Source organism: Glossina fuscipes, unplaced genomic scaffold (genome assembly GCF_014805625.2).
Source record: "Glossina fuscipes isolate IAEA_lab_2018 unplaced genomic scaffold, Yale_Gfus_2 1, whole genome shotgun sequence".
NCBI lineage: Eukaryota > Metazoa > Arthropoda > Insecta > Diptera > Glossinidae > Glossina > Glossina fuscipes.
The window spans coordinates 43,970,851-43,987,068 of record NW_023998415.1 but is presented as its reverse complement, the minus strand read 5'-3'; the positions used below and the strand labels follow the sequence as shown (position 1 = coordinate 43,987,068).

General features: G+C 30.9%; 1 protein-coding gene across 5 annotated transcripts in view; it reads right to left on the bottom strand.

Moving 5' to 3' along the window:
• LOC119631446 (protein FAM135B) overlaps nt 1–13,033 on the bottom strand; it is a 57,208-nt gene extending 44,175 nt beyond the window's left edge. For 3 of the 5 annotated variants that reach the window (XM_038023651.1, XM_038023654.1, XM_038023658.1), the window contains exon 1: nt 12,189–12,537. The gene's annotated coding sequence lies outside the window, so the exon portion shown is untranslated. Of the gene's footprint in view, nt 1–12,137; nt 12,538–12,854 lie in introns of those variants that run through there. The other 2 variants (XM_038023653.1, XM_038023652.1) reach the window with 2 other exon arrangements.
• Nucleotides 13,034–16,218: the final 3,185 nt, after the last annotated feature.

Genomic DNA, 16,218 nt, shown 5'->3' with positions numbered 1-16,218 from the left:
CAAAAAATAGATCAACCTGGTCCACATTCGATAAGATTGATCTCTACGTTAATTCAATATTATAAATTAATTTTCGTCATAAAATATAGAAAATTACACCTTTTTACCCCATAAAGCTGCAGTTTTCAAAGGAGTTGTGGCATAAGAGTGGGCCCCAGTTATATCAAATTTTTCAGACCAATTAAGGACGTTGAAAAACCAGCGACATTTGTCGAAAAATTGTGAATTATTGCACTTATTTTCCCTATAACGGCTTACGTGGGGAGTGATGGAAAAGTGAACCGACTCAAGCCATTGTCAATAGCGCTTGTTCTTGGGTCAAAGCACATCAGTCTACCGAATTTTCTCTCAATATCTCAAAAATTGCAATCACTAAATCGAACACAAGAACATAAAACGGACAGACGCACCCGCATATAGCTGGACAGACAAGGTCGATATAATAAAATCTGGGTAAAGTCTTTCAATGGAGAACGTAATGGTGACACAAGCGACGTAGGGTATGACAAAAAAGGAATTACGTTCCACTATCAAGCCTACCCTGTTTATCATGTTTGATTGCAAAACAGGGAGGTACATAAGTACATTTACGCATAACATATAACGTGTATGTGTCTCCAGTTACATACTTCTACGACATGATAGCACATTATAGTTAATTGTTAAAATTAAAATTAAATTTTCATGGTATGCGGTTTTATACCTACTACTACTACTACTACTACTACTACTACTACTTATGGTGCACTGTTTAAAATACATTCACCTTTTCTTACACTGATCGATTAAGAAAAGATGTCCTAATTCGGGTTAAGTTTGTGCGTCATCCGTTTGATGAATTGAATCGAGTGCACCAATTTTTGAACCCCCTTTCGTATAACCGTTTGTACGAATGTCAATTGTTTTATATCATATAACGGTTTAATTTTTAATATATCACGATGAGACTGCATTAAATATTCTGTAAATCGATTGTATGGACTGCATCGCAAATAACGGTTCTCACGAAAACTAAGTCTTTACGTGATAATAAAATCGAATTTTTAGTACGTTGTGCCGAAAATAGATGAAGAGCCTTCACTGAACTGTGACATGAAAATTAACTTTGCTTAAGTTGGACGACGTTACTTCATCTGTATCTTAGCGCTTTGCCATAATTATTTGTCGAATAGGAAAACTTCTAATTCTAAAAAGATTTCAATTGCTTGACTTAAGGAATCAAAAGGAAAAAGCACTAAAAAGGAGCCAGTGTTCTAGCATTGAAGCAAAGTGCTGAGTGTTAGTCCATTGAATAATTTATCAAAGGAAATTTGAAATTAACTTAACATCAATCAAACGAAACGATAAATGCTTTTTTTGAACTTTGCAGTCATACAATTTGCTGTCATGCGTTTCATTAGCTCTAATGTTTTGTAAGTTAAAGGTAAGAGGAATGAATCAGATTTTGTAAAATTCCCTTAAAAGCAACTAACTAAGGGATAAGTGGCATGAAAAAAGATGAATTATCTTTCTCTTCAATAAGTTAAATTCATTTTACTATATCCATGAACTTGATATAGGGTTGCTGGAAGCTATTCTTATGCAATATCATCTTAGCGAGCATTTCTTGAAACACTTTGTTAATAGTTACTTATTTATATATATATATATTCATATATTAGCTACTCAGTCTTCTTCTTACATCCTAGACGATTCGCATTAAAGATATATCAAGTTAAGCGTGCGAACTCTCCCTTATCTCTCGCTGATGAGTATAATAACATACAAGGCGAACAGGTTTCGTTTATTCTTCGGACGAAATGTAACGAAATGTGCCAAGTCATTTGTAAGGAGAAAAAGAAGCTTTTCATTCTTCATACGATTTAAAAATTGTGCAAAAGGAAAAAAATGCTAAAACAAATCGGCGCAAATTCTCAAACACAGTCTCTGCATCGCATCGCATTCATCGCTATAGACAACAAATGCATGTTAAATATGTGCACTCAAGAAAACACAATGCTACGCTTACGTAGTACAGCGCAACCTGTCTGCGCTCGAACTTGGTTTTTAAAAGCTACATAAGACAAGTTACCCTTAACCACCAGTCGACCTCATAAATTTGAACAACAAATACTTTTTAAATTTTTAAAGTAATAAAAAAAAAAAAAGAAGAAGAAGAAGAAGAAGATGATATAATAGTATATTTGGAGAAATAATTAAACGGAATGGGTGTGGTCTCGACAATCCGAGTTGTTCTCACGTTCCAACTATTCTTAGTAACTTGAAAATAATGTACACCGCGACTGAGATTCGAGCCCGTACCTCTCATTATGCTGAACTTCTATTAGACGTTTCATATCATCTTGATTTTCCTTTGGTTGTAAAGGTTACATGCTGACGGATCGTTTCTACACCTATTTCCGTCATCTAAAAAGGAACTGAGCAAATCCTGAATATTTCTCTCCAAAGACTGTTAGAAAATAGTATTACGTTTTCACATAATCATCGGGTATGTATGTACGTATACAAAAAAAAAAAAAAATGATTTCATGTGACAGCGAAATCTACTTTTTAATATTACGTCAGTGTAATCTGACATAGCAGTTAATTATAACAAATTTGCATCACAAAGATCTAGCGTTAAGATCTTATCCCGTATAGGGTTAGCTACGCCTTTATACGGTAACAAAGTTTGAACATCAATACTCCATGACAGTGACAGAGGCAAAGAAAAATATGGTCTTTGACAAGAAATTTGAGCGGCATCAATTTGAGTTTTGGGCCTCCATTTTTTCGTACAAAGTCCTCCATATGTGTATATGTCTTGCTGTGAAAAAAAAACAACATTTTCTCTCTCTTCTTTCTTTTTAATTTCTGCTATCTTGGAAAATAAATGACAAAATGTATTAACCGAAGTAGTATAGGGTGTTTAATGGTCGGTCATTCTCCACTATAATATCTATATATGATTTTGTTAATTGTTGGCAATTTTTGAAACTTCGCGAACATATTTTATTGATCGAAAGCTCAACGACTCAACGTTGCGGTTAATATTAAAAACTCTCGACATTTTTTAGGTTGTAATTCGAGAAACCCATTTTTTTGATAATTGCGAGCGGGCCTTGAAACGATTTTTCGATTCTTAAACTTAAAAAGCAATATTATCTTGTCATTTTGTCCTTTGGGATGTCAACGAAAAAAGAAAAGAAGAAGAGTTTGCTTTATGATCGACGAATCGATTTAATTTTTAAAGATTCTCAAAAGAATACCTTAAGGTGTTTGAACGCTTGTAAATATATATATAGATCCCTGAGTATGCGTGGTTGGTTTGTTGCATGCAGAGCTGGAGTAAAGAGCTTGAGACAAAATGTTATAGATGGCATACAGAAGATATCACTTCTCTTGGCATGCATATCGTGAAATATCGAGTATACGATCTCTTGAATTTCAAAATTAAAATAATTCACTTTTCTTTCATAAAACCCGAAATTCATTAAATAAATTCCTTTATTAAGTCAAGTTTTTCTATGGCTTTTCTGAGTTGATTTTGTCATGTCCGTCCGTCCGGTGTGCGATATGTGTTATTGGCATTCTCTTGCTTGCAAAAATCAAGATATCGACTTCATATTTGGTAGAACCATTAGAAGTTTCTGCACGCAGTTTGCTACCGAAAATGGGTCGAATTGCTCAGAGCAGAAGCCTGCAGTGTAGCGTAAACTGAACGCAACTCAGTTTTTTTTAATAAATATTTTTGAGTCTCTGCACGTTACTCGGAAATTATTAAAGCTAGAACCCTGCAATTTTCCACATTTGCTTTACGAAACAGTGTAGTCCTTAGGTCCGAAAATGGAAGCAATCGGTCATGCCCACACAAAGTTACCAGCTAATGATTACATATTGTTTTTTTCTCTTTTTTGAGGTTTTGTGTTTATTTATCATAAGACCAATAAGACCGAGATATATAGAGAGAATGGATAAAACCAATTTGTACACTCCTCAAATGAAAATGTATTATCTGCCTAAAAATGGGTTAATTTTATAATGAATACGGTAGACATCGCGATTATATTTTTTCTTAATAATACCAGCGATATGGGAATCAAATAATAGAAGTTGGAGTGTAGATTGCGAAAAGTATAGTGATGGATATGAGCGATTCGGAACCTGTTTTTTTTTTTTTTTTTTTTTTTTTTAGTGAACACAAGTTGCCAAGATGACAAGTTTCATCGTTGCCTAGAATCTACCATTGAATTTCTTCTATTAGGTAGAGTTTTAAGGTCGTAAACGTAACGTCGTAACACGTATAATATAAGTAAAGAAATTCGATTATTCATAACGATACGGAATACATGTGCATTGTCTGATCTTCGATGCATATTTTTGGGCGTTGCAAGTATTTAATAAATAATCCCACGTGCAGTGGATGTTTAAACAAATAGAGTAAAAATTTGTTTGGAGAGGAGTTGATATATGCTTAGCATGAGAAAGAAATGCTACTGACAAATGACACATACACGCTCGTAAAGAAATGTTTAGGAAAAATTAAACGAGAAACGGAAAACTGAAACGATAGAGAGAGAGAGAGAGAGAGAGAGAGAGAGCTGAACATTGCTAAAGCCCTCTAACAATGTCAAGGAAAAGTAATTTGAAAATATTGTTTGGATAAGGAAACAATGAAACATATGCACTCATACACACATGTACACATGCACGTATTCCGGCAAATGGATGTTTGATTTTTTTCTTCCACCCTCCGTATGTACGGTTTGTTATTTTCTTCTTTTTTTTTTTTTCGTTCTCTTTAACTTTCTCCGTTTGTTTTTTTTATGATGCGTATAAGAAATTTAAACAATTATTCTAACTAATGTTGAGTAAAAACTTTTATTTTCTTTTCTCTTGCAATTTATTATTTTTGTAGCAGAATTTAAAATAAAACACATGACAAGGAAATGCTTGAAAGTTTTTGGTTTTTCAAAGTTGAATTATCGTTTGACGAGAAGAGAGTGAACGAATTTTTAATTGAAAGTATATTCAGTTTGCTAGCGAAGGTAAATACTTAAACGAAATTGCGCCATGCATGAACAATTAGCAGCTTTGATGCGGGATTTTTGAAGTTAAACTTGCTTTAAGCACATTTTGTGCAAGAGGCCCTAAAAGTATAGCAATAGTTATTACCTTACTTATCAATCGTAATAAGTAAGTAGTCTTTAACAGTTAAACAACAATAAAAATATTCAAGAGAAGTTATATTCGCCTTCCTGCCAAATCTTTTTATATAGTTTAATTGCAAAGGCGCTTGAAAATGTATTCGCTTGTTATAGCGATAATGTATGTAGCATATATTTCAAATTATATATATATAATTTTGTGCAACTTGGCGGCACTTAACGTATTTACATGTTCCAATTTTGTCTTATTTATTGTTTGAATTTTTACTAATTGTGATCGGGCTTTTGATTCGACTATCAACATAAATCTGTGACCTAAGGTAAGCACTTCAAAATTGCTCGTTTAAACTGCAATGAAAGAGAGAAATGAGTAGATTTTCGTTTTGTAAATAGATCTAGGAACACCGATCTAAATGATTTTTGCACTTAACTTGATGAAGATGATGAGAAAACTTTTTTCATTTTTTTAAGGAAAAGTTTTCACACAACTTAAATATCAAAATTGATGTGTCTGTTCATGCTGATCAGTTCAAGTCGAGCAGCTGTGATGTGATCGAGCTTAAATAAAGTAATGTTTGCATATGCTTTGACCGGTACTACCAGCTCAACTGTGCAACTATCAAATACGAAATGTATTAGACTGTTTTTGTTTTCCTTTTTTTTTTTTTTTTTGGTCGTTAGGCCATCAAATGATCGCTTTCAAAAGAATTAACATTGATGGAGAATACCACGCTGGCGTCCGCCGTGATATAGGTAATAAAATTAAGCCGTTAATAAAAAAAGTTGCCCACCCCTTGTTTAGATGATTACCGGCTCATATTTGTAGGCGTAACAAACCTTAAGCATATCTAGTATTATGCGATTGTTATAACAAGTAAAAAAATGCTATTCACTTTTTGCTAAACTTTCGTTTAGTAGTCGGTAGACGGTAGCAACCAGCAAGTCACTCAAATTTTTCACTTTCTTTGAGCAAAATTGAAATTCATGCGTTGACATCGAAAGCTCTAGTCTTTCGCCATAATTTCAGTCACTATCAAAATATCTAGATGTAGATGGTACGATGGACGGACGGATGGCCTGGGCAGGAGGATAAGTTAATTAGAAAAGCTAATAGCGTTACAAACATAAGCAAAAAATTATGCTAAACATATTTGATTAATAAATTCCAAGAAAATTATTGCTTTATGTACTCTAGGACTTACGTATTTCTCTTATTGGAATTTTATTTCCTAGAAAAAACCAGTATGAAAATAAGTTTCTGTAAATAAATCTCCAATGCCATAAATTTTCGATATAATGCAACCACGAATCCGTATGAAAATTATTACATGGTCGTCAGTTTTACTTTGAATACCTAGTTGTCTTTGTTGGGATTAAAAAGGACAAAAAAAAAAAATGTTGTCTACTTTTGGGCTTGGGGTAAAAAGAGAAAAACTGTTTCATTTTGCATCCTTTAGCAAGCTTGAGTGAATAAAATAAAAAATTTATTAAATATTTTTAAATTTAAAAACTCTTATAAAACGTTTTATTGTCTCTTTTTACGTTGTCTCTTGTATCCTTGTTTATTTTTCGATAACAAAGTGTAAAATTGTTTTGCAAATTTTTTGAACCATTCTTCACTACATTAAACAAAGTAAGTTAAATCAATTTTATTTATTTATTTTTATTTCTTCTACTGTTTTATCCCATCATCTTTCTTGCATATTATTAAATTTAAAATTTTGAAAATATTCAAATGAATATTTGAATACTGCAGAAGAGTGTAGGAGACTAGTCGAGAAAAAAAAAAACAAAAAGTAATTTATGCCCCAATCATAATAATAACTGTTGAATTGTTGAATTTAGTTCGACAAAATTCGTAGCAACAATTGCTCGTAAATTCCATTTAACTATTTTTTGCAATACTTATGGTAATGGTTTTCTTATAAAATATTTTTACAGAAAAACTTTGACTCTTAACTTTTTTTATATAATATAAATTTCTTTCTACTTTGTCGACAAAAAAAAAAAGAAGAAATTTTTTTTATTCAAGATATGCGGTATAATTATAGAAAAATTTTATAACCATTAACTTCACGACTAACATATAATATTCGATTTCAAATCTTCAAACGAATTATGATAGAAAAAGGTTTTTTTTTTTTCACTAAAAAGAACAAGAGGTTTTGTCATCCGTGGACGTCTCACAGTTTGAAAGTTATTTTGATATTTTTTTTGCATTTGCGATAAACGAAAACAACTCGCTCTAGTACGTCATGGTTGATTTTAGAGCTGTCGACGAGTCGTACACACTTATTTCTACCAAAATAGATCAACTGAAGCCATTTAATATTTGTGGAATCGTCCAAGTCCAAGTAAAAAGTCAAGTTTAAAAAATGATTATCCCCTGCCTACATACAAGCCCACTCTTGGTAAGAAAGTGAGGCAAATTCCATTTTATTTTCAGCTGCTTATGAAATGTGTCAATAGGTATTCACCTTGAATTCTACATCGATTAAGGAAAGTTTATGCTGATTTCTACAAACAGTAGCAATTTCGGAAAAAATTATGGATCCAATTGGCTCATTTTAGTGGAAAGAGTTACTTACATGCCAACTAAATCGAATAAAAAACTTTCTGATCTTTTCTTCTATAAATAAAAGTCATCAAAAATTTTGTATCTGTGTGTGCCTTATCACTATTTATTTATTATTTATTTATTTTTTTTTTTTTTGGAGATCAAAAGTTCAAAAGTATTAAATTGATCAATGCGATGGGTTCTAGTGGTAAATTCTTTTTATTACGCGACACAAAATAAGACTTATACGATATTTTGAAATTTTCTTCTTAGCTAATATGCTTTCTCTTGAATAGGGGTATCGAAAATTTGTTGCCTACTTTAGGCTGTAAATCAAAATGAGAAAATATTGCAAACTACTTTTTTAAGGCACAATATTGAAAGTTATGTTAAGTAATTTTTGATCGTAAAACTCAAAAGTGGTTATTAGTTTATGTGGTATTCTTATGTACTTTAAAGCTTTCGAGATATTTCCTACAAGATTTCATAATGAAAGGCGGTCATAAACTAAATTGACTTTGTATGAGTTTTACTCAAAGTCTAAGTAATAAAACATAATAAACACCAAGGAAATAAAATAATACCTTCAAAATTGATATATTTTAACAGCATGTTTTCAAATCCAAACGACACTTAAACATGAACGAGCAATAAATGCTCTTGCTATTCGTTTCATGTTATCGTACTTTAAGCATGAACAAGTAAGTGAATGCAATATGAAAAAAAAAGGAAAAAAAAAGTAACAAATTTTCGAAGTAAGCACGACACTGCACAATTTCACAAAAAATTTGAACCCTGAAAAATAAAGTAACAAGAAGAAGTGCAAAAAGTTGCAAACCAAAGGTTTTCTTTGAAAGACAAACATACTGCGTGGAGTGCAAATTTTATATGCGAGTGTATATAAATTTATTATGTAAAGGGAAAATGTAAAAACGAAATATACGTGTTCCGTTGAATAATGCAAGGGAAAAATTGGAAAAACGAGAGGACCTAAAAACGACTCCCTAAAAAATCAACACAAAGTAATAAAACGGAAGTACACAAAAGCCGTGAATTAAAATCGCACAACAACAATAAAAGCGGCAACAGGACGACAAAAATGCTACATAAACTTGGCTAGACAAATATTAGCTTTTTTAAAGAATATTGAATATATTTCAACATACATACATACACATGGATATATGCATTCAATATATATATATATATATATATATATATCGTATATATATATATACATTCAACCATGTAACTGATGTTGCTGCTAAATGAAAAGCAGATGTCAGACGTCATTTCTATATTTACAGTATGTATACAGGTATATAATAGACTGCGTATATAGTGAGTCCTGCTATAACTGTCACTTACGTAGTTTTTTTTTTTTAATCTTTTTTTCTTGTTTTGTTGTTATTGCTGCTATTGTTGCTGTTGTTGTTGTTGTTGTTAAATATGAATGGTTGTTAATGGTCAAGTTTTAATGTAAAGGTTTGACCAAACTGGAAATAAATTGTATAGGGAAAAAGAGTTAGATATTTGCTTGACGATGTTGCGAGTCATTTATTTGTTCGTTAGGGTTATTATAGACAGATTGTCATTTACAGCACAGTTATATATTGTTCGAATTGGAATGGTTCAAAAACAAAAAAAAAAGTCTCAATTCTATAGATAAAATGCAAGATTTTCGCAACATGATGCGATATTAAAAGATCATTCAACAATAATCGGGTTATATTGTACAACTTTTCCAATAAATTCTTTCCACACACACACACACACACACATAGTTAACGAAATAAAAAGATATATTAATAGATGGATTACAGTTAGATCGATAGATAGGACATATATTCACACATGTCTAATAGTCTTCTAAAAACCATATGATAAATATATATATTAACCCGTATGCGTAATTATAATTTTTTTTTTTTTTTTTTTTTTTTTTGGGGTTAATAGTCCACCACATATTAGCTGTTATTTAACCTCTTTCAACTACTACCTGAATTATAGCAGATTACCCGAACATTTCTAATAAAATTGTAACATATTGCACAGGGTTATGCACAGTTAAAATACATGAATAGTAGCGGAATCGATTAAGCCATGACAGTCTATCTGTCTCGCTATTAAAATCATAGTCTTAAAATCGAAATTGCTTTGCTTGCAAAAAACGACTTTAATCGCAAAATCGGTTCATTCAATAAATTCAATCTTTTTTGTTCGGCCGGTTCGAAGTTTTCCCAAATTATAGGCATGAAATTCTAAGATTTTCAGTTTATAGCCTTGGGGCGAATTCGAATTCAAGAGTTTTCACAATTGAGAGAACCTTATGGTCGATTTGAAATAGCTTCGAGTCAAATCAAGTCGCGACGTTGCTCCTAAGAGATGAGTGAGCTTAATTTCAGAATAATGATAGTCGTTTTATTTATATATATATATATATATATATATATATATATATATATTTTTGTTTTTTCTATGTAGTGCTATCTTAATAGTGTTTTTGTCGCGCTCTCTAAAAAATTGAGGCTTGAATAAAGGCTTTGACAAAAACAAGAATAGAATTTATTCAGAATTAGTATATCTAACTTGGCTTCACTGTCGTAGAACATATGTTTTCTTTACTATTTACTTACAAAGAAAAAAGTATCTTTGTTTTTCCTCTTTTTGGTCTAAGTATTTTTTTTAAAACACCGTTTTTCTCTGTCCATGTTTTCCTTCCACAGGTTTTTCAATATCTTCCATAAACTTTACGCTTTTCTTCGCTTTTCCGTTCGCAGTTTTGTTTACGATTGCCACGATTGCTTTTATCCATAAACCGGAGACTTGACATCACTTATGGGGAATTGAATTTTAATTAAAAACTTTGAAAGAAAATCACCTAAAACGGATTAACATAAGGAATCTTGTTACACAAATCGAGCATTAAACAAATAGAAACTTGCGACTTGTCGTAGATTACTATCGAAGAATTCAGTTCGTAATATGTAAAGCGTTTTCAACTTTCATTTTTATTCGTTCATATGTATAATTTGTAATTCTTTTTACTTTATTCCATTAGATCTAAGAACGGGATCGCATTAAAATTTGAAAACGAAATGAAAGAATAGGAAGATAATTTTAGCATCGCTTTTAAAAATTTTTTAATCGATTTTAAGGATCTTTGATCTCAAAAAGAATTTCAAAAAAATGTGAAATTTTCTATTACTATGTGCTCTATGCTATATATCGGTTTTCTTGTCGCGAGTATATACATTTTCCTTATGGGATAAGCGAAAAGGGCAATATTAGTATCACTCCAATACTGTACAAAAGCTTAGAGCAGTTTTATACTAACGTTTGAACGATTGAGAGACAGAAAGACAGAAACTATGACAGCTGCTTATGCAAAAAAAAAAAAAAACTTCACTTTACCAAAGAGTAAAAGTACTAGGAAGTCGAGATCTGATTTCATTTCATTACTTGTTTGGGCTTTTTGTCTTTCCCTTTGCATACCTTCTATAAAGGTACACTATACTTGTCAGTTAGTGGGTGGTTGATTTCTGTCTGATGTTGTTAGCCTAAAACAACAAAACCAAAAAAAAAAAAAGAAAAGGAAAATGAAAAGGAATATATTTATACTTAGCTCGGAACGAATCTCTTAATACCCCTCATTAGCTTTAGAAGATGTATGTCGGACCGTAGCAGGACATTTGGCATCAGCGGGAGCAGCGGCACAACTAAAAGCATACACACATGTATACAGATGCTCGCTTGATTCGATTTCGATGATGTTGAAGAAAATATTTTATTAAGGACAAGTTCCGTGACTCAACTAAAATCTCGTTATTGTAGACGAGATCTTCATTCAATCAAAAGGTAGCAGGTTTTCTATTTTCTTTTTCCTATTATACAGCCGTGCCCATTATGCTAATATGCTGTTAAACAAATTTAACTGCAATCGAATCTAAGGAGAATTTATGGCTTGGAAAATTTTGAAAATCATGATCGTAATCGAATCGGACGGACAAAGAGCCCGACATGATTGAAACGCTTGTGTTGTTCAAGCTGTTTTCCAGAATAATTCGTTATGGTGATAGTGTCTCGATGCATATTTCTATGCGTTTCAAACATTTCGTAAATGTAATACACCCCCTGTGATGGGTATAAAGCAAAGTACACCCTTATAATGAAATGTCATGCTCTATGACTGCAATAAAACTTTACTGCAATGTTGGTCCTTTAATATAAGTAATGAGGAAAAAAGCAGTCTTTTGCACACTAACAGTTCGACATTAGATTTTCAAGATATTCATATATGTATATATATATATATATATGTGTGTGTGTATATGTTTCTGTATGTATAAAAATGATTGTGGTAAGCATTGTGCAAAGTTTTTCTTGTTATTTTTATTTTTTTATTTTTTTATTTTTTTTGTTTTTCTTATTACATTCTTCATTTATATGCATATTCATGTCTCTGGTTAATCGTTATCACAAACCTGACAACAACGACGCATCTTAAAGTGTTTTAAGAAAAAATTACTCTTAAACAGTTCTTTCGCTTTTCACTTTATATATTGTATGCATGCACCGAGTAGGATAGAACGTAAGCCTCTAAAAGCCCATCAGGCATTTGTACGAAATGTGATGTAAATTCTAAACGCATAACCATAGCCATTGACTTTCATTTCGTTGACATTTCATGTTTTTAAATATTTATATGCTTATAAGGGATGTATGAGTGCGTATGTAAGAGATAACCATGACACTCATCGTATAAACATAAGAAAACCAAACAAATAATCTTTTAAGCCAATTATTTTTATTTATTTATTTATTTATTTATTTATTTATAAATATATTTTTTCTTTTTTGTTGTGTTAAAAATGATTTGTTCCTCAAGATATATATATATATATATATATATATATATGTCTTTGCTTTTTTTTTATTATTAATTTAGCCTTTTTTGTGGTTGTTGTTGTTATTATTGCTGATGATGGTTATTTGGCACATTTTTAGTATATTTATGTATATATATATATGTTTTCTAAGATAAAATTTTTAATTTTTTGTTATGTTTAGTTAACGATTTCTGGCGTCATTTTGATGTTACTTTTTGGCATGAGATTTTTCTATATTTTCAAATATTCTTTTTAACATACATTTTTTTTAAAACACTAATATAATTTGTAGTTATTAAAAATAAAATAAAAAAAATAAAAAAAAAGAATTTTCTTTCGTATTGAAATGCATATAACATCTTGAACTCAAATTTTTTGAAAATTCCACTGCATTGCATTGTTATTGTTGTTGTTGCAGCATGTCCTTTTTTTTAATTTTTTTTTTTTTTTAATCAAATTTCTATTAGTATTATCCGCCCTTTTAATTATAATTTTTCACATATTTTTTTATTTTTTTTGTTTTTACCCCTTTAAAACAAAATTTCAGAAATATTTTGTTTCGTTTTTTTCATTTCTCCCAAATTTTTTTTAAAACGAATTTCTTGAGTTTGTTTTTTTTTTTTTTTTCTTTATTTGATTTTAGTGATTTTTTTTGTTTTTTTTTTTTTGTTTCGGAGTTTTCGTATATAGTATTTATCGAATGCTTTTTCAATTCCGTAGGAAAACAAAAATAACAAAAAAAAGAAAAGACCAACGAAACGCAAGAGACACAAGAAAAATGACTGATTTCTGTTACGTTTCCTTATCTAAAGAATTTTCTGTATTTTGCCCTCAAAACACGTCCGCTACATATAAATGTCTACAAAAAACTGTCGAAAATTTCGATTAAGAAAAATTTTCCGTGCCACAGCAGCCAGCCGCTCTTTAGTTAGACGCCCGCACACTTACACATTAATTTACATGTATATACATATTATACGCATACACATGCACATAAACACACACGCACACACATACACACATACACACATATACAAATACCGAAACCCTATTATAACACTTGACATTTATTTCAAGAACTCAGAGAGTATAGCATGGTTCTTACATTTTTTGGGTTAGGATGGATATGAGAATGCGGTGCGTGTTTGTGTTTCGTATCGTGGCGTGTAAGAGAAATTCTAACATTTGAACTCTTCGATGTCCTGTTTAAATCAAAAGCTTGTCAGCTTTGCCAAACACTAACGCTAATTATCCCGAAAACGTGGTTAACAGGTGATTTTTTGATTTTTTTTCTTTTATTAAAATTAAAATAAAAATTTTTCTTATCATAAATGAATAATTTGCAGCTGAAAGTTGGTGTTTTTTTTTTCTTTTTTTTTTTAATTATTAATCAAAATAGTTTCGTTATTCTCTATCAATAGATCTATGGAGATCTTCTCGAAATATCTTTAGATAGTTTTTACCATTCATTTACTTTTACTAGTCTATCGAGCAATTGCCTAAGCACACGAAGTTTACAGTTAAGAACAAGTTTTATAAATTAAAGCAATAAAGGGATCGATAATAGTGATAATAATATGATTTGCTGTTCTGATCATGCTTAAGCCCCGCCTAAGGCTAATACAAACACAGCGGCTAAATTCTTTTCTTAACTAAAATATCTCTACAAAGCAATGATCGTTTTTTTTTTTCATCGATAGTTTATTAATTCGTAGGTAATGGTCGAAAGAGCATAAACTCTTCGTACTCTTGACGAATGTTAAATGCGCCTAATAGATCGATTTTTACGCACTCTTCTTCTTCTATCACAATAATCAAAATGCAAAATAGAAGATTTTAAAGGTCCCGGTACCGAAATTCGTATAAAATACATATATCTTCGATCGACTGACAATATTCATGTGCTTTTCGCCTTCCCATGATTGTGACTAATGAGATCAAAAAAAAAAGAAAAAAAAAGAGAAATTTTGTCATGCATAGAACTCTATTTACTCCAGTATTATGCAGAGTGATGAGAAGATCTTCAGTTATGGCTACAATTTAACAAGAGATTATACGTACATATGTATATAGATATTATTATGTACATTTACATATATACATATACATAATATATAGATCAAGATATAAATCTGATCAGATCAAATGGATCAAGTGAAAATGATGGGGATACAAGGTGCGTTCTTAAGTGCATTTCTTTGTCTTTGTCTCTTTGTTTTCGCTACCAAAAGTCTCTTCTCAACTCTCAACTCTTATACTATAGCCATTCATCATGTGTTTTCCCATCGAAAGTCATGCGCATAGCCTTTCATTCTCTATCGAATATCTCTGCAGAGAACATCAATATTTCCTATTGTTAATACAATTCGTAAAGGAAAACATGCAACCAACAAGCAAAAAATTAAAGGGAACATTTTTACTTACGTTTAATTTCATTTACAAATGTACACTCATTGTATGATTATGTGTGTGCACAATAACCGAATTTCGCTTTTATAACTTTAGTAGATGTAAACAAGTGCAAGTTTCTTCTTTTTGGTGTTTTTTACTGAGACGTCGTATACAAGAACCGGCTCGAATAGAAAATCTTTAATATAATCAAAAAATTATATTCTTTTTCTTCTTTCCTCTCTTATTTCCTTATTATTATTATTATTATTATTGTTTTTTTTTTTTTTTTTTTTGCGCTTAAGGGTCCTGGGCGTGTATAGTAGTGGAGGTTATAGAGGAAATATGGGTTTGTTCGTACACATGCTTAAATGGTTGTTAAACTTAACTAAAACTATTATAACGTCTTGTAATGCGGCGGCTAAGAGCGGAGGCTTTTATTAACCGCGATTTAAGTGGAACACAGCGTGAAAAATACACACATTGTAGTAGGAAACACAATTTGTTTGCTCTACTTTTTTCGCTTTTGTTTACCGTTATTTATGTGGGTTCTTGGGCTTCCTTTCTTTTGGATTTATTTTAATTTTCTTCTTTTCTTTTTTTTTTATAGAGCAAGTCTCTCCACTGAAATCTGCAATGTTTGTAAAAATTGATAACTTTCAATTTTCCTCTTTTCACATTTTCACATTTTCCTTTATCAGACCGGATCTCTCATGCGGTGTGCAGTGTTTCACTTTTAATTAATTGTTTGTTTATTGACGTATGAGTTTCTCGTATATGAGTGGAAAATGATTTTTATTTTATTTTATTTTTTTATTTTTTTTTTTTTTTCTTACTAAACTAATCATTATTTCTACTCTGAAGTTTGTAACAATGAAAATGGTAAAATTTTATTGAAATTACTTTTCATCAAAACTCAAGCATCGTTTAAAGCGAAATAAGTAAATATTTTCTGCAAACATATCAAGGAAAAGTTGAATCCAAACTTACTTGAAGAAGTTCATGTTACAAGTGCCTTGCAAATCTTGTTAAAATTGAACAGTTTGAGTCGAATCTGTTAGTACTCAGCAATAGCTTAGATATACAAAATGTCTATCATACTTAATTGCGACGATAAAGGGGAAGATACAATTACTCTTATATATCGTTCATCGTTCGTTTTATGCCGTCTATAACGAATGGGCTCATGCAACAATTGTGGATTGTGGAATCTAAATTGACAGAAGTGATCAGCAAA